The sequence below is a fragment of the Camelus bactrianus genome, chromosome 14 (assembly GCF_048773025.1).
Source record: "Camelus bactrianus isolate YW-2024 breed Bactrian camel chromosome 14, ASM4877302v1, whole genome shotgun sequence".
Classification (NCBI taxonomy): Eukaryota; Metazoa; Chordata; class Mammalia; order Artiodactyla; family Camelidae; genus Camelus; species Camelus bactrianus.
In genome coordinates, this window is record NC_133552.1 from 17994250 (window position 1) to 18020804 (window position 26555).

The 26555-nt window shown below is 44.4% G+C and overlaps 1 protein-coding gene across 1 annotated transcript in view; it reads right to left on the minus strand.

Annotated features, from left to right (window-relative positions):
- SLC25A30 (solute carrier family 25 member 30) overlaps positions 1-16789 on the minus strand; it is a 40412-nt gene extending 23623 nt beyond the window's left edge. Inside the window, exon 1 of the mRNA XM_045514026.2 lies at positions 16649-16789. The gene's annotated coding sequence lies outside the window, so the exon portion shown is untranslated. The remainder of the gene's footprint in view (positions 1-16648) is intronic.
- Positions 16790-26555: the final 9766 nt, after the last annotated feature.

Here is a 26555-nt window from a genome sequence, read left to right on the forward strand (position 1 = left end):
GAAGCAAGTTCATCCTCCTTAGTTCTGCACATGAAAACTAAGCCACGCCAACGCCTTGATTTCAGCCTTGCGAAACCCTGAGCAGAGAACCCAGCCACACCAGGCCACACTTATGATCAGCAGAGCTGTGAGCTAATCAGCGAGTCTCCCTTTAAGCAAATGTGTGATTTTATATTATGCAGCAATAAGAAACTAATACACGAGGGGAGGGCATAGCTCAGTGATAGAGTGTGTGCTTAGCATGCATGAGGCCCCGGGTTCAATCTCCAGTACTTCCATTAAAAAATAAATAAGTAAACCTAATTACCTTTCCCCCACCCCAAAAAACAAAACAAAAAAAACCAATATGTAATAAAGAACAATGTAATCACAATATTAACACAATGAAAAAAATTTAAAAATGGAATAAAAATTAAAAAGAAAAAAACTAATACATGTGGCCTACAGTTGGTTTGCAGACTTTGGCTATGACAAAAAGCAGATAATGAATAAACTTTTGTGTATATTGCTTTTATTGGAGGAGATATAGCTTCAGAGTAAGTTCACAGACGTGGGCTTGCTGGGTCAGAAAGCAAATGTATGTGTATAAAACCTGCATCTGTTGATGCAAAGTGCTCCTCCAGGAATTTTTATATTCAATGGTTCCTTCAAGCCAAAAAGTGTTATTTCCATTTCATAAATGAAGAAATTGAGCTTCCAGGTGGTAACTGGTCTTTGCCAGAGCCAGGGCCCAGAATCATCTCTCTCTCCCTCATTCCTTTTTCTTGTTTCTATAGCTCAGGCCCCAGGCTGGGCTTAAACAAGCCCATTTCTACTCTCCAACTTGAGCTCTTGGGGAGACCCTGGAGTTTTATCTGCTCACCGTTTTGATGTTGATACAGTTTGGACTGGTTTGAGGTATCACATGAATCCAGCCATAAAGACAAATATAATCCCCAGCCTGTGGGGAAAGTCATCGGAATGCTTTTCTGTTTTAGGGCAGGGAAATAAGAACAAAGCTCTTTCTACCCTCGACTGTCATCACACCAAGTCCTTTCCAGACGCATGACTGTGTGACATGTACAAGGTACTTTGCTGTTTCCTACAGATTTGTAGACTCTCAAACTCCACTGTTTCCCTATGCCCCACAGCCTCTGCTAATATACACATAATCCTTGGTAATACACACATAATATTTAAGAATTTATATTTTGCGTGAAGATCCCTTTCAAGTATGAAGATCCCTTTGTAATGTAAGCTAAATTTTTAAAAATTTTGGAGTCCCTATAAAATGGATGGTAGTACTTTCAGCATCCATCAAAAAAATGCACGCTGGTGGGGGGAGGGGGCTATAGCTCAGTGGTACAGCACATGCTTAGTGTGCACAAGGTCCTGGGTTCAATCCCCGGTACCTCCGTTAAAATAAAAATAAATAAATAAATAAACCTAATTACCCCCAAAAAACAAACAAAGAACTTTTTTTTAAAATAGAAGAAACAAAGAAAATACACACTGAACTTGAGGACCCAACGAATAACCTTGGGTTCTCCCAAGGGTCTTAATCCACGCACTGGAAATCACTGCTCTAGGGAACAGTATCATGGTTACATCATCATAACCAGTTTAGAAACAACAGGAAAAACAAAAAAGAAATGGTAAGCCTAGAAACAAATCTACTAACTACTCAGTGCCAGTTCCTGCTAAACACAACTAATTTTTCATCTCTTCTTTGCTCTATACCAACCCTTTCTGTGTGTTTTTTAATCTGACTACAGTGAAAATATCCAGATGGTAATAAGGAAATGAAGACCTAGGTTCTATTCAATCTTGGCCACAACTGTATGACCTTAATTAATTAATTAAACCTGACCACAACCCTCTAACCTTGATTAATTAATTTCTCTAAGTCCTCAGTTGCAAAATGCAAACAATACCTATCTTATAGACTGTTAAATAGGTGATGTGTGCAAAAACACACTCTGTAAAACCTAAGTGCTATAGAAATAGCTTCCAAATTCATCTGGCTACGTCACTCATAAGCTTCAAGTTCTTCCTTGGCCTCCCAGTGTCTTCAGGATCAAGGGTAAGTCCTTAGCCCAGAACAGAAGCCCCTCCCCATGTGGTCCTTAGAACTTCCAGTCACAGGAATCCAGTTCTGCATCCTCCTCACCTGTTCATCTGCATCCCAGCCCTAAATTTTCAAGTCTGGCCATCTCAAGTAGCTGGACTCATAGCCTTATTTCCATTAAGGCCCATTATTAGCAGCACACTGTGTTTGCCACTGCAAGAACCATTCCTCCCCCACATCTTGGTTTTCATCATCTTGGCAGCTGCATTTGCATTGTGTAGTCATCATGAAGAACAAATGCTTTCCAGTCAGCTAGAATTTAATAAATGTGTGTGCAACTACATAAAGTACAGGAACAATTTTGGTACATTGTAATATGGTCCTACATCTTGTCAGGAAGGAGTCTCTTGGGTTTTTCTGAATGCTTGATGCCATGTAGAATGAAAATCCTGAATCAGGCCACTTTTAGGATAGCCATCGGTGATTGCAGGGAGGATGAGGAGGAAGAGGAGGAAGAGGAGGTCACTTCTGAGACATCTGGTCTCCTTCCCCTTCCCATGACAAAGAGGAGCAGTTAAGAGCCCTAGCTACTCCTAACAAGAATACCTGCATAGGCAGTGTTCCCAGCTGGTATGCTGGGAATGAGCCAGTGAAATTCTTTATCCTTCTATCTTGTATCTAAGGAGTATAGTTTCTATTTTTATTATAAGCACTGCACATAAATAACAGACACATGCAGATTGTCTTACACTTTAAGGTTAGTACTAAAAATATTAATACTGTGGGTTTGATTTAGTTCACCACTGCTATATTTAATTCTAAACCTTCTCGGGGTTATATAATCGAATAATAATGTACCCAACTAACAACAGATTTACTAGCTCAGGTCAGCTGAGTAATTGGATAATGAAAAAAAATCAGGACGTTGATGAGATTATCTTGAAGTGATGTGAGACTGAGACCCAGGTCTTCGGAGCTACACTCCAGTTGCGTGTCCCCTTTTCAAGGAGCAGTTGTGTCTGATATGTAGCAGGGACCTCAAGTGTAAGCCTTTCATTTGGAATTTAGTTTCTCTACCTTCTTCCCTGATCATTTTCCCCCAACAAACCCAATTTGTTTTTGTCCTGTTTTAACTTTTAGAGCCTGATTTAAGTGGAGAAAGAGAGGTGGAGAAGCAGGTCACATTTAAAGGACTGAGAATAATAATAACTTCAAACTTCTCAATGGCAATATTGGAATCTAGAAAACAATGAAGCAATGCCTTAAATCTGAGGGAAAATTATTGCCAAACTATCATACCATAACAAGCCAAAATTTTTTAAAAGTTACAGACATGCAAGGTCTCAAAGAATTGGCCTCTCATGTAAGTGTCCTCAGGAAAGCTAATAGATGATGTTTCCTCAAAACTACAGAATGAACTTTTTAAAAAGGAAGACATGGGGTCCAGAAAATAAGAACTCCTATGCAGGAGAATGGGGAAAGGACTTCCCGAGATGAAAATGAGAATAAATCTCAGGATAACAGCATCCAGCCAACATTGGAGCAAGAGTACAAAAGGATCCTGGAAACATATGGCAGAGAAAAAATGGAAACTGACAATCACCTGATGTTTGCGAAAGTAGTGATAGAAGGCTTTAACTTCTAATTGAGAGTTTGGGGATACGTTAGAAATAGGCACCCAGAAAAGTAAGCCAAAAAACTTAAATGAAGATAATTGTTAACTCCAGGGAAAACCAGAGGTCATATAAAAAAGAAAACATCATCATCGTATACTACATGGCTCAGCTATGACTAATATTTACAAACTCAGAGTAATTAATACACTGTACACTGATTTAACCAAAAATTGTGATGTCATTGTAATTAGAGCATAGCGAAGAGGTCTGTGTGTCTGTGTGAGTACATATGTGTGAGTACGTGCAAGGTGAGTGTGGGTGATGTAAAGAGTAAATCTTTGTCTATCCATACACTAGAAATTGACACAACGTTGTAGACTGACTATACTTCGATTGAAAAAAAGAATTACAAGAGTCTTTGTCTTCAGTAGAAGGAAGCCTATAGATGTCAAAGGAGAAAAAGCTAGCAATGACAGACAAGTCAGCTATTTAGAAGTTAAGGAGGTAAATGCCAGAAGAAACAGCTGAAAGAGTTGAAAGTATTTGCTTCCGAGAATGAGGGATCAGTAATGGGGAAGGATGGGGCAGATCACTGTTATTTTTCATGGTCAGCCCTGTGGAACAATTTGCCTTTTAAAATCATTAAAGTGTATAACTTTGATTTTAAAAATTAAAAAAAAATTTAATGAAAGAAGGCAATATACTGCTAGTGTTCATCTGTCCTCATTGGTGGCCAGCCCTTCTCAGGCTCCGTAAGTGGCTCCTCCTCTCTACCTGATCTCTAAGTATTAGAAATCTTCAGGGCTCTATCTTGAGTCTCTTCTGTTCTCAAACCCGACCCTTTCCCTAGTGGTCTCACTTAGGCCAGTGGCTCTAAATATCCCCTGATGATTGCAATATCTCTATATCTCTAGTCCTGCTCAGTCTGCTACTCCAGACTCACATATTCAGCTACCTATGTGACACCTTCTCTTAGATGTTAGTAGCCATCTCAGACCTACCAAATCTGTATTAGTTAGTGTTCTCCAGAGAACAGAACCAACAGAATAGAGAGATAGGGAGATACAGATACATAGATAGCTAAAGAAATGCGTTATAAGGAATTGGTTCACACAGTTGTGAAGGCTGAGAAGTTCCCAAGATCTGCAATTAGCAAGCGTTTGACCCAAGAAGTGGTGATGTTTCAGTTTGAGTACAAAGGCAGGAAAAGACAGCACTGCAGTCAGGCAGGAGGAGTTCCCTCTTACTCAGCCTTTTTGTTCTATTCACATCTTCAGCTGCCTCGGTGAAGGCCACCCACACTGGGGAGGGCAATTCGCTCCACTCAGTCTACTGCATCTTAGTAAAGGTCAGCCTCATCGACTCAAGATCAAGTCAAAAGCTCAGGCATCATCCTTGATTTTTCTCTCACCTTCGATATCCACTTTGTAAGTCCTACCATCTCTGTCTTTAAAATGCATCTCGGGGAGGAGGGTACAACTCAAGTTATAGAACGCATGCTTAGTATGCACAAGGCCCTGGGTTCAATCCCCAGTACCTCCTCTAAAAAATAAATAAACCTAATTACCTCCCCCTACCCACAAAAAAATAAAATGCATCTCAAATCTGGTCACTTCTCTCTATCAGCACAGCCACCAACCTAGTCCAAGTCACCAGAATCTCTTGTCTAGACTTTTGCATTAACTGGCCTCCCTGATTCCACCCTTGCCAACCTTATTTATGCTCCATCCAGTGGCAAAAGCTAGGAAGAAAGCAGGGGAAAGCAGTGTTTCCTCTGAGTACATTGTCCAGAAGAGAAATCCTTCCAGAACTTTGACACCTGTAGGAGAAGCACCAAGGCTGGAATCTTTTTATGAATCTTCCCCCAGTGGGACTTTCTGACCATGCGTCTGGCTCTAGCCACAGTGGCCACTTTTCCCCTCCTACCAACATGGTCAGTGTTTCCCCACTCAGGGTTGTCATATTTATTAATTTCTTTGTCCAGAAATCTCTTCCCTCCCTTCTCTGAGCTGTTGCTGCTCGTCTGTCAGTCCTCAAATCAAATGCCACTTCACCAGACCATCCTTTCTGAGGGAGCAACCCTAATTATCCCCCACCACCTTATCCATTCATTTCCTTCATAGCCCTTGTTAGAGCCCCAAATTATTTTGTTTAATTAATTAATTTGTCTGTCTGTCTGGTTGTATATTAGCCAGGATTAGCAAACTACTGCAAAAGATGATTCCAAAATCTCAACGCTTTAACAGAGTGAAGTGTTTTGCTTCCTCTCACATACACCAGTCGTAATAATACTGGGGCTCTGCTCCACAGTGTCATTCAGGAACCCAGGACCCTTTCTTCTCATAATGCGGCCATCTTCATACATGATGTCCAAGACCTCTGTAGAAAAGGCAGAGACATAGCGAAGAGAAGGCCCACCTGCTCTTTACTGCCTCTGGTCACAATCCGTCAGCAAGAACTAGTCCCAGAGCTCCACTAAAATACCAGGATGCTGGGAAATGTGCTGTAACTGTATATCTAGGGAAAGGAAATGGATTTTGGTGAATCTCTGTCCAACTCTGGTGGAACGTATTTCCAGGAGGGCAGGTATATGATAATAACTGGTCTCTCATATCCCTCTTGCCTCCTTCATCCATCTCCACAGAGCGGAGTGATCTGGATCAAGTCTTCCTGATGCCTGAAAGCCTTTAAAAGCTTTCCACTGTACTTAGCATAAGCTCTCAAATTCTTACCCTGGCCTTGGGAGCCAGCATGGTGTGGGCTCCTCGGACGTGCTAAGCTCTTCTTCATCTGCACAGATTGTAACCTCCGCTTGGGATGCTACCTGTTGTGCTCCCTCACAATCTGACATTTACTGGTTTTCTCAGGTCAAATGTTGCTTCATCGAAGAGGCCACTGCGATAGTCAGAATCACGGCCCCAAAGCATTATGTCCCAATCCCTGTAATCTGTGACTACGTTAGGTTACATGGCAAAGGAGAATTATGATTACAGATGGAATGAAAGTTGCTGGTCAGCTGAGTTTTAGGTGGGGAGGTTATCATAGATTATCTAAGATAATGAGTGGGTCCAAAGGAGTCACATGCGTCCTTATAAGTGGAAGAGGGAGTCAGAAAAGTCAGAGATACAATAAGACTGTGGACTTAGGTTGGAGGGATTTGATGTGAGAACTCAACCTGCCCTTGTTGGCTTTGAAGATGGAAAAGAATCATAAACCCAGGAGTGTGGACAGGTTTTTGAAGCCGGAAAAGTTAAAGAAACTCATTCTCCCCTGGAGTCACCAGAAGGAATACAGCCCTGCCAACACCTTGATTTTTGTCTAATAAGTCCCATTTCAGACTTCTAACTTCTGGAACAAAAGATAATACGTGTTTATTGTTTTATGGCACCAAGTTTTTGGTAATTTGTTATAGCAGCAACAGGATACCAATCCACACTCACCGACTCCCTGACCAGCCCGTCTCCCCGCTGTGTTAACTGGATCTGGATCTAATCTCCCTGCACAACAAGCCCTCTGTTCTCCCCCTGCAGGCCTGGGTCTCAGACAGGTCCATGCTTGGGCATCCTGGGGTCTGCTCCTGGGAACTGACCTTCACTTCTCCCATTCAGGAATGTGTTGAGTCCTCCCCTGACATCCCCCTAGTTATTTGCACCTGGTGAGTTGACAGGCCCAACAGTCAAGCAGGAGAGGGAAGGAAGACGTATCCATCCCTCCATGAAAATGACTGATAGGGCTCCACACGTGGCACTAAATCCTTTCCCTCCGTGAAGGTTCAGCTTGAGAATCTGGCATCCTACCAGGGAGAACTTTCAAAGTTATTTATCTTCTTTATAATTCTGTTTCCTTGAAAGTAAAATTATGGTCATACTTTCTTCAGAGGGTTTTTGTAAGAATTAAAGGAAATAAATGAAATCATGAATACAGCGCCCTGAGTATAATAAACATCACATTATTATCATTACCATCATTGTGATTGTCAGTATTCCAAATGTCTTTCATATTACGTACAAAAGACCCACTACATTTAAGTTAAACTACTGTTGCTAAATAGTGAAGAGTCTAAAATTAAACCTTTTATATTTCTTAGTAGCCTTGTCCCGAGGTTTATAATCAGTTTTTTCAATTAATTTTTATTGAGTGATACAGCTTCAAAAATGCAATAGGGACAGAAACCAAATGGCTATGCACTTCCTATCACAGCAAGTTCTGTCTAGGGAACACTATGAAAACTAGCCAATTCAACATGCCAGGAAAAAACAAAAGTCAATCTGGGCTTTAATTGGAAAAGTCAATCACTAGGCTAAATATTTTACCCTCTAATTTTCTGGGTGCCTTCCTGTAGATAGACACTGCCTAAGAAAACGATCAGACTTAAGTTTATCAGAAGCAAAATAAAGGGGCAAATTGCAACAGATGAAATAAATGTTTTTTTCCACAAAAAGAGAATCTGGGGAACTATAAGTGATATGGGATGTCTGGTGCGGAGAAGCACAGGTACAAAAGGAAGTTAACAGGTGGCCTCCGCGGGGTGATTTTGGCCAGAGCTCTCTGCAGCCTGCTTCTCAGGGGTAGGGGGCAGGTCAGTGTCCTGGCCCGAGGCTGTGGAAATGCCCTAGGATGTTCAAATATGTTCACAAAATAAGTGGGGGTAGCAAAGCCAGGACTGGCACTGTTTTTGCCACTGGAAAGTTGATAAGTTGTACAACCTGTGAGAGTCCTATTCTTGATTCTTGGAACTTGCCTTCGGGGCAGCTGGTCACACTCAGTTTTTGCCTGTGATAAAGAGCACAGGACTCTGAACACATGCATGGCATTACCAGCCCGGTGATATCTGGATAGTCAGGGCAGCAGGCGAGGCCTGAGGCTGGCAATGTTCAGATCCCAGCAGTGCCCAAGGCCCACAGCCTTTTCTGCCCACAGCTTTCAAACCTGTTAAACTGTAACTCACATTAAGAAAAACATTTACACCATGACCCAGTAAACACACACACACACACACACACACACACACACACACACACAACTGAAGCAAACATTTCAGGCAAGAATACTTACAATGACTGCAGTGCACTCTGATGTGCATTTATTATTATTCTATTTTCTTTCATTGTTTGTTCATACTGTTCAGAACCCACTAAATGGAAAACCCACCATTTGTAGAATACCGTTTATAAAAGTCAAATCAGGGAAGGGTATAGCTCAAGTAGCAGAGCACATGCTTAGCATGCACATGGTCCCGGGTTCAACCCCCAGTATCTCCTCCAAAAAATAAATAAATAAGTAAACCTAATTATCTCCCCCCATCCAAAAAAAAAAAAAAAAAAGGCAATTCAAATCAAACTCTCTGAGATATTCTGTAATGTGAGGGGCCTCGTGGCCCTCCTTTTCTGTCTCCACAGTTACAGGAGGTGAGTGGTTACAAGGGAGGCAGCCACTGCCTGACTGTGGGCAGTGTTCCCAGAAGACAAGCTCCTTTCTGTAAGATGGAAACACCTGCTCGGCCTCCTTTGTGGGACTGTTGTGAGGCTGGTTCTGTGACAGTGCCAAGGAGGGGAAAGGGCTCTGCAAATAAAAGTTGTTGATAAGGTTGAATAATATGTATATATATGTCTGACCGAAACATTCTGCCGTACACCAGAAATTGACACAACACTGTAAACTGACCATACTTCAATTAAAAAAAAAAGGTTAAATAGTGACCAGGCCTTCTGATGATTCACATGACCTAAGGACTTAACCTGGAAATTCCTCTCCCAGTGGGTGACTCAAAGGAGAGATTCTATTCCCATGTCACACCAAGTCCACTCATGGCCTTGTACCTGACTCAGTTTGATCATCATTTGTTTGTTTTTGTGTGAACTGAACTGCTACCTAAGCCACTGTAGAGAGGTCAAACAACAGATCCTCAGCGTACAGACAGCTTCTCACCGCAACTTTTGCAGCTGAGGGACGTTTGAGAGGGGGAGAGCAGGAGGTTTCTGAGAATAGTGATAGTTGTCCAGTAACAGTGAGTCAGAAAGATATCTTTCTCTTATGTAAAGTCAATAATGAAGTGGGGAGGGTGTAGCTCAGTGGTATAGTATGTGCCTAGCATGCATAAGGTCCTGGGTTCAAGCCCCATTACCTTCATGAAATAAATAGATGAATAAACCTAACTACCCCCGCCAAAAAAGATAAAATAAATAAATACGAATTTTAAAAAATATAAAAATAAAGTTCAATAATGAAGTTTAGGTTCATAAATCCACAGCTCCTGGGGTGAGTCCAGCAGGCAGTGTTGACAGTCTTTTCAACACAGGTGACCAGACCATCCCCAGCATTTGTGATCACTTGTTCAAAAACATATCTTTAGGTCTGGACAGAGGTGATGGTTGTACAACATTGTAAACATATTAAATGCCACTTAAAGACACTTTTTAAATGGTTAAGTCTATCTTATGTAGATTTCACCTCAATTTTGTAATGGAAAAAGTACAGAAATACATACCACCAGAGCAATGAAAATGTAAGTCTTTTTGGTTGCTGTTTTATTTATCAATTCTAGATTTCTGACACTCTGGATAGTCAAAGCAGAAAACTTTTAGGGCTTTAATTTTGAGGAAATGAAGATAGAAAGGCAGATAACTCATCATAAATAGTAAAACAGCAGCAATCAAAAAAAAAAAAAGAAAAGAAAAAAAAAGGCCAGTTTGACAAACGAGGCAACCACTGCATCCAGGACTGTCCTCCTCAGCCTGACAGCTTCTTCCTAACCAGCCTCTGCTTTACCAGCCTCCACTACAGAAGCTGGAAAATGTAATCCTTCTTTCCTAGTCCCTCTGTAGCTAACCATGGCCAAGTGACAAGTTCTGGCCAATGAGACAAAGGTGGTGCTCTTGTGGGGAAGAGAGGGTGTCTGAGGAAGCTTTTACTTCTGTGTAAAACGGCCAGGCCAGGAGCAATGGCCACAGGCACTGCCTTTCTCCATCCTCCTGCCCTGGAATACAGACATGGTACCCGGAGCCATGGCAGCCATCTTATGATCACAAAGTGACAAGCATGGTAACAAAAGACTACACATTAAGAGGGGCAGGACCAAAAGACAAAGAGTCAGGGTCCTTATTTGCATCGTTGGGCAGCTAAACCAATGCTGCAGCTTCCTACCTCCAGACTTCTTGTTCTTTGAGAAAAATATCACTTTAACCAGATACTGTTACTTGCAGTTTTCCTAGCTGATTACACTGTGTACATAAAACTAATAACAAGCTATGTCTTATAGATTTACAATTTCCCTAAGTATACTTTAAAATATCACACATTATTCACTCCACAGGTGGATCCAGTTGTTCCAACAACTTCTCATACAATCTCCAGTTTTAAGCATCATTTTGGGTTTTGTTACAGAGACACATGAAGAGGACCCTGCCTCCGCACAGGTCAGTGCCCAGGCTCTACAGAGGCAACTGAAAGGGAATAATTTATACCTGAATGTGCCTCTTCCACAGACACTGCTCACGTCGGCTGCTATACGTGGTTTCATGCAGTAAGAACATGAAGACCAAAATATCAACGTAGTTAAGCACACTTTATCATCACTTCTGTGAAAGAGAACTATCACAGAGTTGATGCAGCCCTCCATAAAATCATTAGGGGATGGTTCATAGAGAAATACATAGCCACACACATAGTTAACGTCTTTCCAATATATTTATGAGCTGAAGAGCACATACTTAGCCAGTCCACACGACCCAAGCTCTAAATCGAGCAGACACTTGGCAAATGCTGGTTTAACAAATTTCTCTGCAGAAGGCAGAACAAGCAGCAGCCACCTCTCGACCCCATGATTCTGTTGAAACTGACAACAAGGTCATGTTGGGTTTCTCTCATCACCACCGTCCTTCCCCACAGGTCAAGGCCAGTTCTTAGTTGATGGTTTGAGTCACAAGTACACGCATTCCTCTTACAGTGGATGAATGCCAGACTGGTTCTACTAACACCAAAGAAGAGTTTTGAACTGATAGTTGTCTCTAAATATATGACCAGGAACCCCTGTCCTTAATTTGGACTTTGCAGCAGCATGGGGCAAATTCTACAGCCAGAGCTACAAGGATCCACATTGCCACCATCACCCTTTCACCTACTTACCTAAAAAGAACTAGACCTTGGCTGGGGCATATTGATCCATTCAGGAGAATGCCCTCCACTCTTTGACTTGGCTTCTCTTTCCCAAATTTTGAAAAGGTCCTACATAAACAAACAGAATGACCCTTTCCCCAGATTTGTTTCCTTTCATCAGAATTCACAGAAAAAGAAACACCAAGGATGACCTGACAAACTGGTGTGTGTGTGATGTTCACTGTCCTCTTCCCATTTATGCTATTAAAAAAAAAAGTTGGTGGGATGGCCAGGTGGCTTTCCCAGTTGTGACTATATGACTCACAGCATGATGTGAGTAATTAGTAAGTGTTAGGTAAATTCTAATCAGTGATGCCAATCTGGAAATTTACAGAATTAGGCTGACAACTGTTTTCTGGTCTCCATTTCTGTGAAAGTGCCATGGGAGTAGCCTCAAGACTGGCCAGGATGGAAGTCTCCACGTTCGTGTTTTATGATCTGCTCTCACCCACAAACAATGAACGCTATACCTTGAAATGAGCCATAACTGCCAACTCTCCCGCGAGAACAGGAGGGAGGTATAATGTCTAACAGTGGTGCTTCCACAGCCAGCCACGGGAGGGACGTGGAGACTCTGTTGTGGAACAGTGGGATTTCTGATCACTACTTCCATCTACCCGCGGTTTGCAAATTCACCTTCCTTTGAGTATTGATATTCCCTTAATTCTCTGGTCCAGGAAACTAGAATTGACTTTCCAGCCACTAGGGTGTATCCTGAGCCTTGAGTCTTATTTCCCTTTGTAGTTAGTAAAGCAGAGAATGAAATAGAACGACAGAAAATATGCCTAGGGGAAAAAAAAGTGATAAAACCTCTGGCGAGTGGCAGGTATAAATGGAAACACCCACGTTTGACCATGAATCCTTCCTGCAGCTACGGGAAAAAAGTATTATTTCCTCACTTTGTTCGTTTATATCCTCACACATTCATACATTGAACAATCACTGATAAAATGTCATGCTGGGTACATGAAGGAAAAAAAATGCCTTGGCCTTTAAAGATTTATGGTCTAATGAAAGAGGAAAAAAAACCCCAACAATTACATAATAGTTGGAACAGGCTTTTGGAAAGCTTCCTGGGGGCGATGACAATTGAGCTGCTCAAGTCATAGAGCATGAATGCAGGTTTCCCAGCTGAAGAACTAAATTAAGGGGAACAGGAGAGATGAAGGGGCAGAGCACACAGAAGCTGGCCCACCCGCCACGGAGGTGGAGGAGGAGTGGAAGCAAACACTTGGGTTCCCGGCTTGTGTCCTGAGGTGTCTGGTGGTGCCACTCAGAGTGGGGACTGTGGGGGAGGGGGCAGGTTAGAGGTAAAGGTGATGTTTCTGTTTGAGATTTGCTGGCTTAAGGTGTCCAAGAGACTTTACGTGGAAATGTCTGAGTCAATTTGCTACATGGTTTTAGAGCTCAGGAAATAAGTAGGAGCTGGAGACAAATGTAGAAAAATTAAAGTTATACAAGCAGCAGGTGAGATGACCAATGGTTAAAGACGCACCTCCTGAGAGGCCAACACGGAGGCATGGGCAGACAGCCGGCGAGGGAGCAGTGCTGCTGGGAGGGAGAGGCTGATGCATCAGTTGCTGAAAGGACACATGAGATAAACTTTGGGGTGGAGGATACCACCGTTTTTTCTGAGAAAGAAGTGAAGGAACAAAGGAGGATAAAAAGATGATTTGTTGAGGAAGGAAAGGCAAGTTTCAGTGTCAGGGATACGTGGAAGTTGAGGTTACCTAGAACAGCTGGTGGCACACGTTAGCCCAGGAGCTGGACCACGTCATGTTTCCACAAAAGGCAGGAAGCGTGGTAGCGATCAGGGTCGGCTCTGTCACTAACAAGCTGGGTGATCTTGTGCATTTGACCATCTTTTAGCAAAGAGGCGAGCCTGGGTGACCTCTCAGTTTCCTTCATCCTTTAAGATGGACTCCATTAACACAAACGGCATCCCTGCCTTCACTCTAATTCCTCCTCAAAGGGTCCTACTGTGCCCAGGGACAGGAATCAGACCAGACGCCAGGGCAGGGGTCTCTGGCCCGAGAAAACCCTGGCTCTTGCTTCCCTTGTTAGACAGGAAGAGCCGCCCCAGCTCAGCAGGACCATCGATGCCTGTAGTGTGAACCCAGGGGGTTTGGGAGTGTGACATGGCGCTGGCGCAGGTCCCAGGCCTGTGCGTCCGCAAAGCTGCAGAGGGACTGGGTTCAAACACAGGTGAGTCAGCTCTCACTTCCCTCCAGCTTTTCAGAACCGTGCCCCAAGCCTGCCCTAGAACTTTATCCTGCCCGGCGTGCCAGGTTCCAGCACAGCAGGGCCTTTTCCATCCAGAAAATAAAAGCAACTGACCTAATTTTGGGACAGCTCAGAGCTGCTAAATCAAAAATTAAGCCTCCTAACAATTCCCTCTCGTTTCATCTATTGAAGGGATCCAGGCCCAGCTGACGGCTTTGGAAGAAAAAGTGCAAATGATTTCCTCACGACCGTGGATTTTCATGCCTCTGTTCACATCATCATTTCCCCCGCTCCTCCCCTGAGTTAGAATTGAAGGCCAGTCCCCCAGGGAGCTTCACCAGGTGGCTTGTTCACCATTGTATCCCAGTGGCTAGGACCAAGTACCTTGTGAAAGGATGACATCAAGAAGTGTCTGTTGGGGGCAGGAGAGGGTATAGCTCAAATGGTAGACTGCATGCTTGATGTGCATAGGGTGCTGGGTTCAATCCCCGGTACCTTCTCTTAAAATGAAGAAATAAGTAAACCTAATTACCTCCCCCCTCAAAAAAAAGGGGGGATCTGTTGAGACTATTAATTCAGTAACTAATGGCATCAGCCATTAACCCATCTTGGTCTTTCTCTTGTCTTCTTTAACTTTTCATAAGTTGAAAGCGTATCTCTCAAATACTGTGTTGATAACACGACTTTGTGCGTCCCTTTACCAACAATGAGCATAGTATTCTGTACATAACAGCTGCTCCGTGGTACTTGTTGTTTGACAGAGAATCTAGAATTTTACCAAAGGGCTTCCCTTCCTTCAACGTCCTCCAGACTCATCCTTACTCGGCACCAGTTTATCCTCTGATGTTAAACTCTTTCCTCTACTAAAACTTCTCATCATCAGAAAAACCCAGAGAAGTCAAGAGAAAACAGCAAGATTCAGGGAGGGCAATTAAGTGGAATTAAGATTCCCTAGGCTAACATTCTGTTGGGCTGAAGAAAACCTGCTGAGAATCATTCTCCCAAACTGAAAAAGTCCTGAAGCCAAATAACTGCTTCGGCAGTAAACTGAATCACAAGACACTATTCCCTGGGAGGTGACCTTGACAAAGGACATAAAATGCAAAAGCTACCGTGAAATTCATCTAACGAAGCTATATTTTTCAAGATTTCCGGGGAATTACCAAAAAAACCAAAATGAGAGCATACAGTTTTAAAGGCTTGATACCAGGAATACAAACATTACGCCAAGCAAAATGTTGCCTCGAAGGGTATATTATAGGATAGTTTTGGTTGACAGCACTTAGCGCCCTGAATTTTAAGTGTGGCCTTTGTTAGACATTTCAGAATTAACCTGAATACCTGTCTTCATCAGTTTGGGCTGCTCTAACAGAATACCATGGACTGGATGGCTTGTAAACAACAAATATTTACTTTGCTCAGTTCTGGCGGTGGGAAGTCTGGAATCAGGATGCTAGTGAAGCTGTAGTCAGGGTTGCAGACTGCCATCTTCTCCCCGTGTCCTCACATGGCAGAAAGAGGGCAAGACAGCCTGAAGGGTCCCTTTTATAGGGGCACCTCATCCCATTCATGAGGGCTCCACCCTCACGACCTAGTCACTTCCCAAAGGCCCCACCTCCTAACACCTTCGCATTGGGGGTTAGCATTTCAACGTGAATTTTGAGGGGACACAAACATTCAGTCCACTGCCGTAAGGGTCCAGTTTTTCTGACTTCTGAACTGAACAGGTCTGTCAAGAATTCAGTTACCTAATAGGATGTGGCTATTCACATAGTTATTAATGATAAAATTATAACTAGTTTTAAATTTTATTTCAGCAATTGACTCTTGGGCTCCAGCCATATACAATGTCTATGTGCCACGCGTGAGACATACATTATTTTGTTTAATCATTGTAACAACCCAAAGAAGATAAGAATTATTACTCCCAGGCTCAGGAGATGGATTTATCAAGCACCCTGATGATCACTTAACTTCCTATATAGCTTTGCTTTGGGGGAGAGAATGCTCTGGGCAGTGAATACAGGTTTCCCAACTATTCTGTATTTTTCACTGAATTTGTATGAAGTGATATTCTGAATTTTGATATATCAGATGCCTATGAGTTTGTTTTCAAGCCTACAAAGCAGGAAATGGTGACCACATCAAAGGCCCCTGCTCCAGCCCCCATCCCAACCCTTCTTCAAAGGCCTGTGAGAACTGCACAGATCCACTTGGACCCTGAACTGTGCTCAAGAGCGTCAAGAACACAAAATAGTGGTCTCCCAGGGCTCCTGTCCTGCAGTAATTACTCCCATCCCCTTTCCTGGATGATACAGGATAATGAAATTCTGATGATCAGCCTGGTATTAAGCCGAACAAGGAAGGGCATCTTTCCAGACCAGTGTGGGGCTCTTTCGCGTGTCCAGATACACTACTCATTACCTCTTTCCCTTAACTACTGGCCCTGGTACCCCATCTTCCCCTAAGTCCTGTTCCTTTCTGACCAGGTCAGACCTCCATCCTCTCCCTCAACACGTCGCAGTGCATCTCCCTCCTCAATATCTCCTGGATGCCTCCACCATGTCCCCTGCACACGTCCCTCCAACCGGCCACCTTCATCTCCTACCTGTGCTGCTGGCCCCCGGCCTCTGGGCCTGCCGGAGTTGCGATCAGAAGGGCTTTCAAACCAGAAAGCTGCCCGCTCCCTCCTCCGTATTTCCCTACTGCCTGCAAAACAAAATCCACATGCCCCAGCTTGGCACCCAAGGACTTTGGTCATGTGGGTACTGGCTCAGCCCACAGTCCTCCGCGCCGGGCCCGGCCACTGGGATCGGCTCAGTTTGTGGGCGAGCAGCTGGTCTGCGTGCCTCCCCGTCCACCTGCTCTGTGCTCTTCCTGCCCAGCCCCCTCCAGGCCTCTCTTCTGCTAACTCCCTGCCGTACATTATTGGTCCAAACTGCTCCCAACCTTCCCTCTAGGTATCAGGTGCTTTGCCAGGTGCCTTAGCAGCTGCTCCCATCAAGAGACGGAGTCCATTTCCACATCTGCCGAGTCTGGACGGGCCTGTGGCTTACTCTGCCAGTTAGAAAGTTCTGGAAGTGCACTGTGCGGGTTCTGAGCCTGGCCTTCAAGAGGCCTCCAGCTTTTGTTCACCTTTGCATCCTTACCCAACCAAAGAGTGAACTTGATCTTCATTTCTGAACGTAAATGAAACAACGTAGGTGGAGGCCTAGGGGGTGATTTCCCAGCCTCTGAGGGCTGGATGGAATCTACTCCAAGTTCCAGGGCATGAACCCCCCACAAGGGTGAACCCTGATCAGCTGTGGAGAAGAAACAGGAAGGAGCCGGACAGACTCATTTTCTTCTCTCTCTCTCTCTCTGTCTACTTGGAGGTATAGTTCCTCTTTGCAGCCCTCCTTCTGAGCGGATGTGTCATTGCACAACCTGCTATGTCTCTTCTGGAAGAGACACACTGGAAACAGCTCACTGGAAAGCACAGGCCGGGCAGTGACATATCTCAGAGCGAGTCTCGGCCTCTTTCCTTGCTTCGCTTCCCTCACTGCCCCGGGGCTTGCTCTGCTAGAAACCTCAGGTTCTGTTTTTTGCTAAGGCAGTGGCCAGTGTGCACATGCCACACCTAGGAAGCTCATTTCTCATTCAGATGCTCTGATATCCACTCCCTAGAAGCCAAGAATTCCCAGAAAGCACATGTGTGTGTTTTCTATCACCACTGTAACAAGCTGTCTCAAACTCCGTGGTGTAAAACAAGGCAAACTTACTCTCTCACAGTTCTGGATGTCAGAAGTGTGAAATCAGTTTCATGGGGCTGAAATCAAGGTATTAGCAGGGCTGGTTCCTTCTGGAGGCTGTGGGAGGGGAATCTGTTTCATTGCCTTCTTCAGCTCTTAGTGGTGGCCTCTATTTCTTGGCTTGTTGCCCCTTCCTCCATCTTCGAAGCACATCATTCCAATTTCTGCCTCCACGGTCATTGCCTTCTCCTTTTCTGTGGTCTAATCTCCCTCTGCCTCCTTCTTACAGGGACCCTTGTGGTCACATTTAGGTTCCATCCAGATAGTCCAGGGTGGTTGTGCATCTCAAGATCGTTAACATAATCACACCTGCAAAATCTCTTTTGTCATAAAAGTTAAAGTCACAATTCTGGGAATTAGGACCTGGATATCTATGGGCCATTATTCAGCTGACCACAGCACACATGGGCCTTTTGCATCCAATGGTTATTCACCTCCAAGTGTGACAAACCAGTTACCTCTCAGAGAGTTTTCAGCAGTAAGTTTCTACCAGAGTAGCAGGCCCCTGTTTCCTTTTTAAATGAAAAGTCAAGTTGATAACAATTCATCATGAATTTGGACAGATGTTCTACCCCATCCTCTCACTGTTTAAATAAATGAGGCCTTTGAGGGGTCAGTTGTCTTTGGCTGTCACAACATGAAATAGACATCTGGCAATTAACTAAATAATCTGACCAATGTGGACGTCACATGCCCTGATTTTATCTAGGTAGGACGCTTATTTTATCCAACGTCTACTTCCTTTTGTGCTGGCTAGGCCCGTCTGGTTCTGAAGCAGTAACTTCCCATGGTTTTTAATTAGAAATTGGAGTTTAATGCACACAGCGATACCATATGTAATCTCCTTTATGACCTGTTCGGATGACGTGCAGGAAATTCACTAGGCACCAAGAAGAGGAGTAGAATGCAGATGAGACTACCCAACTGTCCACCTCTCATTTTCTCAGTGCTTCATCCTCGCAAAATCTTACTCTTATCTAAACCAATTTAAACATGTAGAATGGGACAAAACTTGTGCTGACAGCCTAGTTTTGAGGCATCCACTTGGTTGTATTTTCAAAAAATATATTCTTTCAGACAGATGATGTGTGCTCTTCCATTCTGTTGACATATATTCACTTTATTGCTATGCCAGGCACTACACGAGGCACCGTGCGTACAGCAGTGAGCAAATCAGAATCCTTACCTGTGCAGCAGATGGTCAAGGACATTTCTGACTACCTACATGTCACCATTCTGGATGCTGTCTGTTTCCTTCTGAAGGCCCAAGCTCCCGTCTGGCACTGTCTCCTTTCAGCCTGAGAACTTCCATTAGCATTTCTTGCACTACAGGTCTGCTGGTGAGAGATACTCTTCGTTTCCTTTTATCTGAAAATGTCTTCATCTTCATTCTGGAACATTCATTTCTCTGGATACAGAATTCTGGGTTGACAGAGGTTTTTTTTCCTTTTTTTTTTTCTCTTTCGGCACTTTGAAGATGTTGTTCCACTGTTTCCTGGCCTCCGTTGTTTCTAATGAGAAGTCAGAAGTTTTGAATTATTACTCTGAAGTGTGTTAAGTGACACCTGGCTCTGGCTGCTTTCAAAATGTTTATTTTGGGGAGGTTTTTTTTTTTGCAGTTTGACTATGATGTGCCTAGGCATGGTTTACTTTGTATTTATTCTGCTGTTTCACAGATCCTGTATCTGTAGATGTCTTTCACCAAATTTGGGAAAATGTCAACCATAAATTCTCCAAACATTTTTCCTGTCCCATTTCCCCTCCTCTCCTTCTGGGATTCCCACTGCCATAGGTTAGCTGTATGTTCTCGGGAGAAAACCCTAGAAACAGGAAACGTACTCAGTGCCAGTCCCGTCTTCTGAGTGTTGCTTCCCCTCCAGAATCTTCTTGCTTTTGTGCATGCTCAGTGCCATCAGGTAGTTTTTCTACCTCCCAGGGTTTATGGCTATCACCTCTGGGAGAGTCAGCCTGATAGAGGTTACCTGGCTATTACCTGAACTCTGTTCAGGATGCTTGGAGGCCTTTTGGCAACGCAGGTTCACTTCCCCTCACTCTCTGCCCGTCTCCCAGGAAGTTCTCCCAGGTGGTATGAAAACAGGACTCCTCTACCTGAAGAGTCCCAATCCTAGCAGTGGTCATGCAGAAAAGGATTCCTTCCGTCATTCTCATGTAAACATGATGTAATAAATTAATGAAACAGTTTGTAAAATAGCCCTGTTCTGAATTCACCCATTCTAAAGTCAAAAGGATTAAGATTCCAGAAGAATAAAAACGGAGTTGAGAGGCCTGGGTTGGCCCAGTTCTTCCAGGAACCAGCTGTGTGACCTTGGACAACACACAGAAGGAGACCATGGTACCCACACACCCCACCTGCCTCCAAGGGTGATTGTGAAGACTGAATGAGGGAACCCATGGAAACATTGGTGCAGACTGTGCCTGACATTATTATTCGGCTGTGGCTCCCTGAAGTTCAAAACTGAATTTGAGTCCCCAGACTTGGCATGTTGTAGGGCTTGTGTAAATGTATGATTGAATGAGTGAGTTCTTTCCCAGGCTCTGCATAGGGAGCTATGAGGGGAAAATGACCTCTCAACCAAGTCCCAGAGTTAAGTGTCAGCTTTTCTTTCCTTTAGAAACCCAAAGCTGAAGGCATTTACCTGTAAATCCAGAGTGAAATACAATCCTAATTGGCGAATGACACTGGATATACTTCTCAGGACGCCCGCTTTCCCCCCATCCCCAGGGGAAGCCTTCAAAGAGAAGCGTAAACCCAGAGAAAACCCGGAAGCCAGATGGGGTCACTTAATAAACAGGAGAAAAGGGCTCAGCACAGACTAGTGATGGACAGTTACACAAAAGGAAGTGGGTTTAATTCTAAGAGGAACAGGGGCCTGAGAACGCACTACAAGAGTCGCCTTGAGAGCGCAGCCCTGAGCTCAGAGAGACTTGGAGAGGAGTGGGGCCCGGCGACACCTGGGGAGGGCAGGACCAGGGTTAACTGGAAGGTAAGCCGCATGTACACATACAGGAATGGATGCAGGAAAACGAGAGGCCTGGTTTGGAAGGAGACAGAGATAGAATCCGCCATTCCACCTGCCCTGGCTCAGGGCCTCGGGTGTGAAGTGAGTTAAATAACACTCACCCCTTAAAGTCATGCAACTATTTTCCAAGAGCCTCCCCCTTGCCCCTCCCCCAAAGCCCTCCCTGCCGCACTGACATTTTTTCCAAGGGAGGGGAAATAGCTACCTTCAGGATAAGTCCTGGGGCAGGAGCTGGACCGGCAGGCTGGACAAGCCTGGGACCGTCCTCCCCGCCTTCTCCAGGTGCATCTCCCCTCCTGCTGTTTTTGGCCTTTGTTCCTGCTCATCAGCCTCCTCCCACTTCTTTGAAAACACCAAACCCACTGGTGGGCTCCTGATGACTTGCTTAGTTCACTGCCTGGAAAGCTCTATTCCCAGGTTAAGACCTCTTTCTCCATGTCCAGGCCTCTGCTCAGATGTCACCTCCTTGGAGAGGACTTTCTGGATCCACAAGCCTTTGGTTCTGTAATCAAACCCAAGTCCCTGTGCGTGACACATAGTGAGGCCAGACAAACCGAAACGTCGGAGTTGGGAGCAGAGAAAGGTTTAGTGCAGGGCCGAGCAAGGAGAAGGGCACCTACACTCCTCAGTGGGCTTCAGGGGAAAGTTTGTAAGGCAAAATTGGGGTGAGGGCTGCAGGATGTCTGACTTTCTTCTGATCGGTTGGTGAAGGTAACTGGGTGGTGTTCTAGGAATCAAAATTAACCTTCCGGTTCCGACCAGGTTGGGGGTCTCCAGTTAGAGTTACCATCTCCACCTCGGGAGTGGGGGCTTTAGAACAACTCAAAGATAAGTATCAAATTGTTATGTACATCCCTTGAGGAAGAACTAGGGTTGGTTTCATTGCTGAACTATTGTTTCTTGACTGCTTTCCCTTTGTTTCCGCATTCCTCACTTCCCTGAGTTAGTAACTGCTTCAGTCTGCTCTTTGGAACTCAGGGAAGGCCTAGGAGACTAAAGCCTTTTTCTACAAACAAAAAAGTGGAGGGAAAGGGGGCCCCAGAGGGGCTTGGTACCTGGGAGAGCCCCACAGGGTCCTGCTCAGTTTCAGTTCCCTTGTTCCCAATCACCTTCCATCTCACCACTGCGTTCTGTTTTTCTCAAAGCTCTTAACACTCTCTGAATTCATTTTATTTGTGTGATTGTCAGTCTCTCTCAGTTCTCAGCAGAATGCAGGCTGCATGAGAGCAGGGAGCTGGCTGGCTTCACTGCTGTATCCCCAGTGGATGCCTGGAACGCTTTGAAGACTTAATGTTTGATGCATGCATCAACAGGGTAAGGTTAGAATTACATGGGACAATGTGCCTAAACTTTTGGAGAGTGCCAGGCAACTTAACAATGTCATTTGTTATTATTACTATTACTATCATCCCTCTGATCTGTTGGATAAGGCAGTAATAATGACCCCTTATTGTTATTCCTGAAATAGAAATGTAGGAAGCATTGAGTTCTCTTCTCTGGAGGACAAGGTCAAGACCCAAAAAGATTCACCACAAACCTTCCAGAGGCAGCACTGAGTGCTGGTGAGAGCACTGGCCCAGGCTTTGTGCTAACCAGCTGTGTGATCTCGGATAAGTCTCTTAACTTCTCTGAACAATGTTTTCCCCCGTCTGAGAAATAAAAGTGTTCACTAAATGCTGCATAAGATCCCTTCTAACTTATGGAAATTCAGTCCTTTACCTCCTTTTATGGTTTTTCTTGCTTGCCTCCTGTCCTAAAGACAGGACAAGACAGAGGCAGCCTGGAGGTTCCAGGACTAAATACTGTAGTCAGTTTCCAAATGATTAGATTGGACAGTGCTTCTCCCTATGGATGGAGAGAGCCAGGAGAGGTACCAGAATGCCTCTTCTGCCTTGATTCAGAGCAGAGACTACCTCACTTTGAACACATATAATTAGCAGCTTTACACCTGGATATCCTTTCGTCCTTAAAATAACCTTACAAGGTAGGCATTTTACCTCTATCTTTACTATCTTCATTTTACAAGGGGGTTGGAGTGCTCAGAAAGGTCACAGCTAAAAAGCTGAGCGTGGAAACAGGGTTTGTCTCCTCCTCACCCCTTCTACTCCTGGAGTTGGCCCTCGGGAATTCCCACCAATGGGTCCCAAACCTCTTCACCATCGAAATCAGAAGAAACATCTTCAAGAGAGTCCAGAGCCCACCCAGCTCCTGCTGAACCAGAATCTTTGGGGTCCACCCAGAAATTAGTATTTTTCAAAAGCTCTTCGGATGCCAAGGTTACTCAGCCGGATTCGGAAACCGCCTAGAAGTTGCAAAGCCTCCCGAGAACTTGCAAACACTTCTCGCTGTCGTCACTTAGAAAGTCATTCTCCTCTCGCCCCGCCTCTCCCTGAGGGGCTGCGCCTGCACCCTCGGCAGCCGTGTCTCCGCAACGCCCTCTGCTGGACACGCAGTAAAACCCAAGGGGCAACCAATTCCCTTCAGGGGGATGTGTACAGGGGCGTCAAGCACTGCACCCCAGTCCTTTTGCAATGTCACAAAATGTCACGTAGTTCCCCACCGTGATGTGGATGTGAGTACACTAATACCTGCTGACTGATAAAATGCTTAATGATCGTGTTCTAGTCTTAAACAAATAAATGAATTAAGAATTTGCTTTTAGTTACAACTGTACTAGCCACACACATTTTGCGGGGTTGGGGGAAGGCGGGTACACAAATGGTTTATTCAGTAGTTTTGGGCACCACTGGGTAAAGAGTTGCTTCCCTAGTAGTGGCCCAAACTTGATTCATTTACTCAGTTCATTTTCTTTCAAGTATTGTATTGAATGTCTAGTAAATACCAAGCACTCTCCTAGCACAGAATAAGACCAAAAACCTCTCTCCTCGTGGAGTTTATAATCTAGTGATGGAGACAGGTGTTAAGCAAGTAAACAAACATAAATACCCATTTACAAATGGTGTGGGTGTTCTGAGGGAAAGAACTGAGCCTTGAGAGCCTTATTCTAGGAAGGCCGGTCAAGGAAGGCCTCCCTCTGGAGTCGACTTGAAGCTAAGACTTGAAATTTGAGAAGGAACGAGCCACGAGAGGCAGGGAGGGGATTCCAGGTGGCTTAAGGAGTTCTAACCTGAGGCACTCAAGGAAGGCAGGAGCTTCCTGAGTAAAGGGGTGGGGGGGGTGTGTGAATTGAGATGAGGTGGCTACTTCTGGAGATCGTAGGTAGCCAACCTAGGATTTAAACTCCAGAGTACAGCCCAGTCTCAGTACTGTACACTGTGTTCTGGGCATTGATAAGTTGCTAGAGTTTTATTCTACCTTCATAAGCTTTTAAGCAGGGGTTTTGAGCATCTCTCTTGTTTTACCAAGATCGTGCTAAATGGATAATAGATGATGGGGAGGGGAGAGTGGGAGGAGGACGAGATGGAAGACACGTTCAGTTGTTCAGGCAGGAATGAAGGTGGCTCAGACAAGGGGGCAGCCGTGCAGAAGGAGGAAGAGGATTTAATACAGAAGGGACAGGACTGGGGACAGACTAGGTGTGGGGTGCTGGAGGGGAAGCTGTGAAAGATGGTGACCAAGCCCAGGAAACTGGCTTATGGACCATTGACTGAGATGGAAGCAGGGGTACGTTTAGGAGAGAGGAGAGTTCAGTTTTGACATGCCAGTGATATAGTGAGTGAAAAATCAAGCAGGCTCTTGGAATAAAACCACAGGCATCTCAAACTTAAGGTGTGTAAAAGTGAATTCTTCATTTACCTCATTCTGAAATTCAGAGGAGACCTCTAGACTAGAAATGGAAGCGTGTTGTTTTTAGCATAATTAGTGCTATTTAGAAATGAATGCTACTCCCTAAGGAGAGAAGAGTTCCAAGGACCAAACCTTTCAGAAACTCAAACATTTGGAGGTTAGATCTGAGAAAAGAAGTGGGTGGCTGAAAAGAGAGAGGAGAGAATACTTGAGAAGAGGCAATAGGAAGGCAGAAATTACAAGACCCAAGCAGCCTAGGACTCACTGTCCTCTGAAAAAGGAAAAGACACCTCCTTCCTGTTTCCTTACACATTTCCTTACACTTGACGAGTCAGTGTCAAGTCTAGGCTAGCCTGTAGGGAGCTCATAGTTTTGTCTAAGTCCATCCATCACTCTACACTAGGAAGTAGTGAGTACACCCTGAAACAGAAAGACGTCCCAACACTTTCCCATAACTCCTTGGGACCACAGGGATACACGGAGGAATGGACAGGGTGCCAGCTCAGGTGCAGGTGCCCATGAACCTTTGGGAGAGGCATTCTACTCAGAATGGGAGGGGCTAAGGCATTATTAGTCATAGTCTTGTGGCCATTTCCTACAGCGGTTTTTCCTTTTTGTATCGTTTCCTGCCACTCTCCCTGATTTCACCCACTTATCTTTCTTTTATTCTCTCCCCTCAGAAAGCATGATGATTTTAGCAATCATTTCAGCCCCATAATCTCATGATAATAATAATTTCATCATTAATAATAGGCTGATTAAGGTTTTCTCTTTCACATACCTTTCGTATGCTTGAGAGTTGCTGCCTTAAATGTTCTGGAAGTTTTTGTCTCCATTGCAGGAAAAAAGACAAGATAAATTTTCACCCTGACACCCAACAATCATACAGGGAGGGACAATTCTATGCAGAGAGGTCTCCAGCTTCTAGCCCAACAGCTCAGAAGTAGGGTAAATAAGTCATTGGGGAAGTCTACTGTTTTTAAAAAAATCTATCATTTTCTTAATTATAAACATATATTTTACTGTAGAATTGGTTTCTCAAAGTTTAACGAGCATACGAATCACCTGGGGACCTTGAAAATGCAGCTTCTGATTTGGGAGGTCTCCAGTGGGCTCAAAGATTCTACTTTTCTAACAAGCTCCCAGGCGATGCTCAGATGGCTGAAAAACAAGCCACACTTTGAATATTAAGGAAGTAGCAAAAAACAAAAAATAACTAGTGTAACACAAATCAACTGTGAATTTGTCTCCTCAAGTGGGACATTCTGCTTCCCACTTGTCCCTCTGTGCTGGAAGAGCTCAGGACTCCTGACTCCCCCCCCCCAACATCACCCAGAGAAGGGAGAGAGGGAACAGCGGGGAGAGGGTGGCGGTGGGAGGAGTCTGGTCCTACTGCTGCTTGAGGCAGCTGATGCTTTGCCTCCTCACCAGGTGAGTCAGATGCAGGGCTCCTCAGATTCCGGAGGAAAACTGGTGCAGGGCAAGAGGCATGTGTGGGTGAAACACTGCAAACAGGTGGGGCTGACCAGACCCAGGGGTTCACTTCCCCACCCTCCCCTTCAGGGAGAGGACTGGGGATTCTATTCTTTTGTTGTTGTTCTTTTTTGTGGGTTTTTTTGTTTTTGTTTATTTTCTTAATTTTTTTTTTGTTATTTATCTATTTTTGGTTTGTTTATTTTTATTTTTTTCTCTTTTTGGGGGGATTCTATTCTAAGGGACGCTTTCCCCTAAAACTCCCAGCACTCTACCTGAGAGAATTAAGGGAATGCCCTGATCTTGATTCTGTAGTCCCCCTCCCTCCAACCCCCAACAAAAACCAGAAACCACGCAGTTCACTTCAAGTGAAGAAACCAGAGTGAAAAGTATGGTATTGAAATGAAGGACAGAATTAATGGGATAAATGGTAAAGTTGATACAGCCAAGAACAGAATTCACG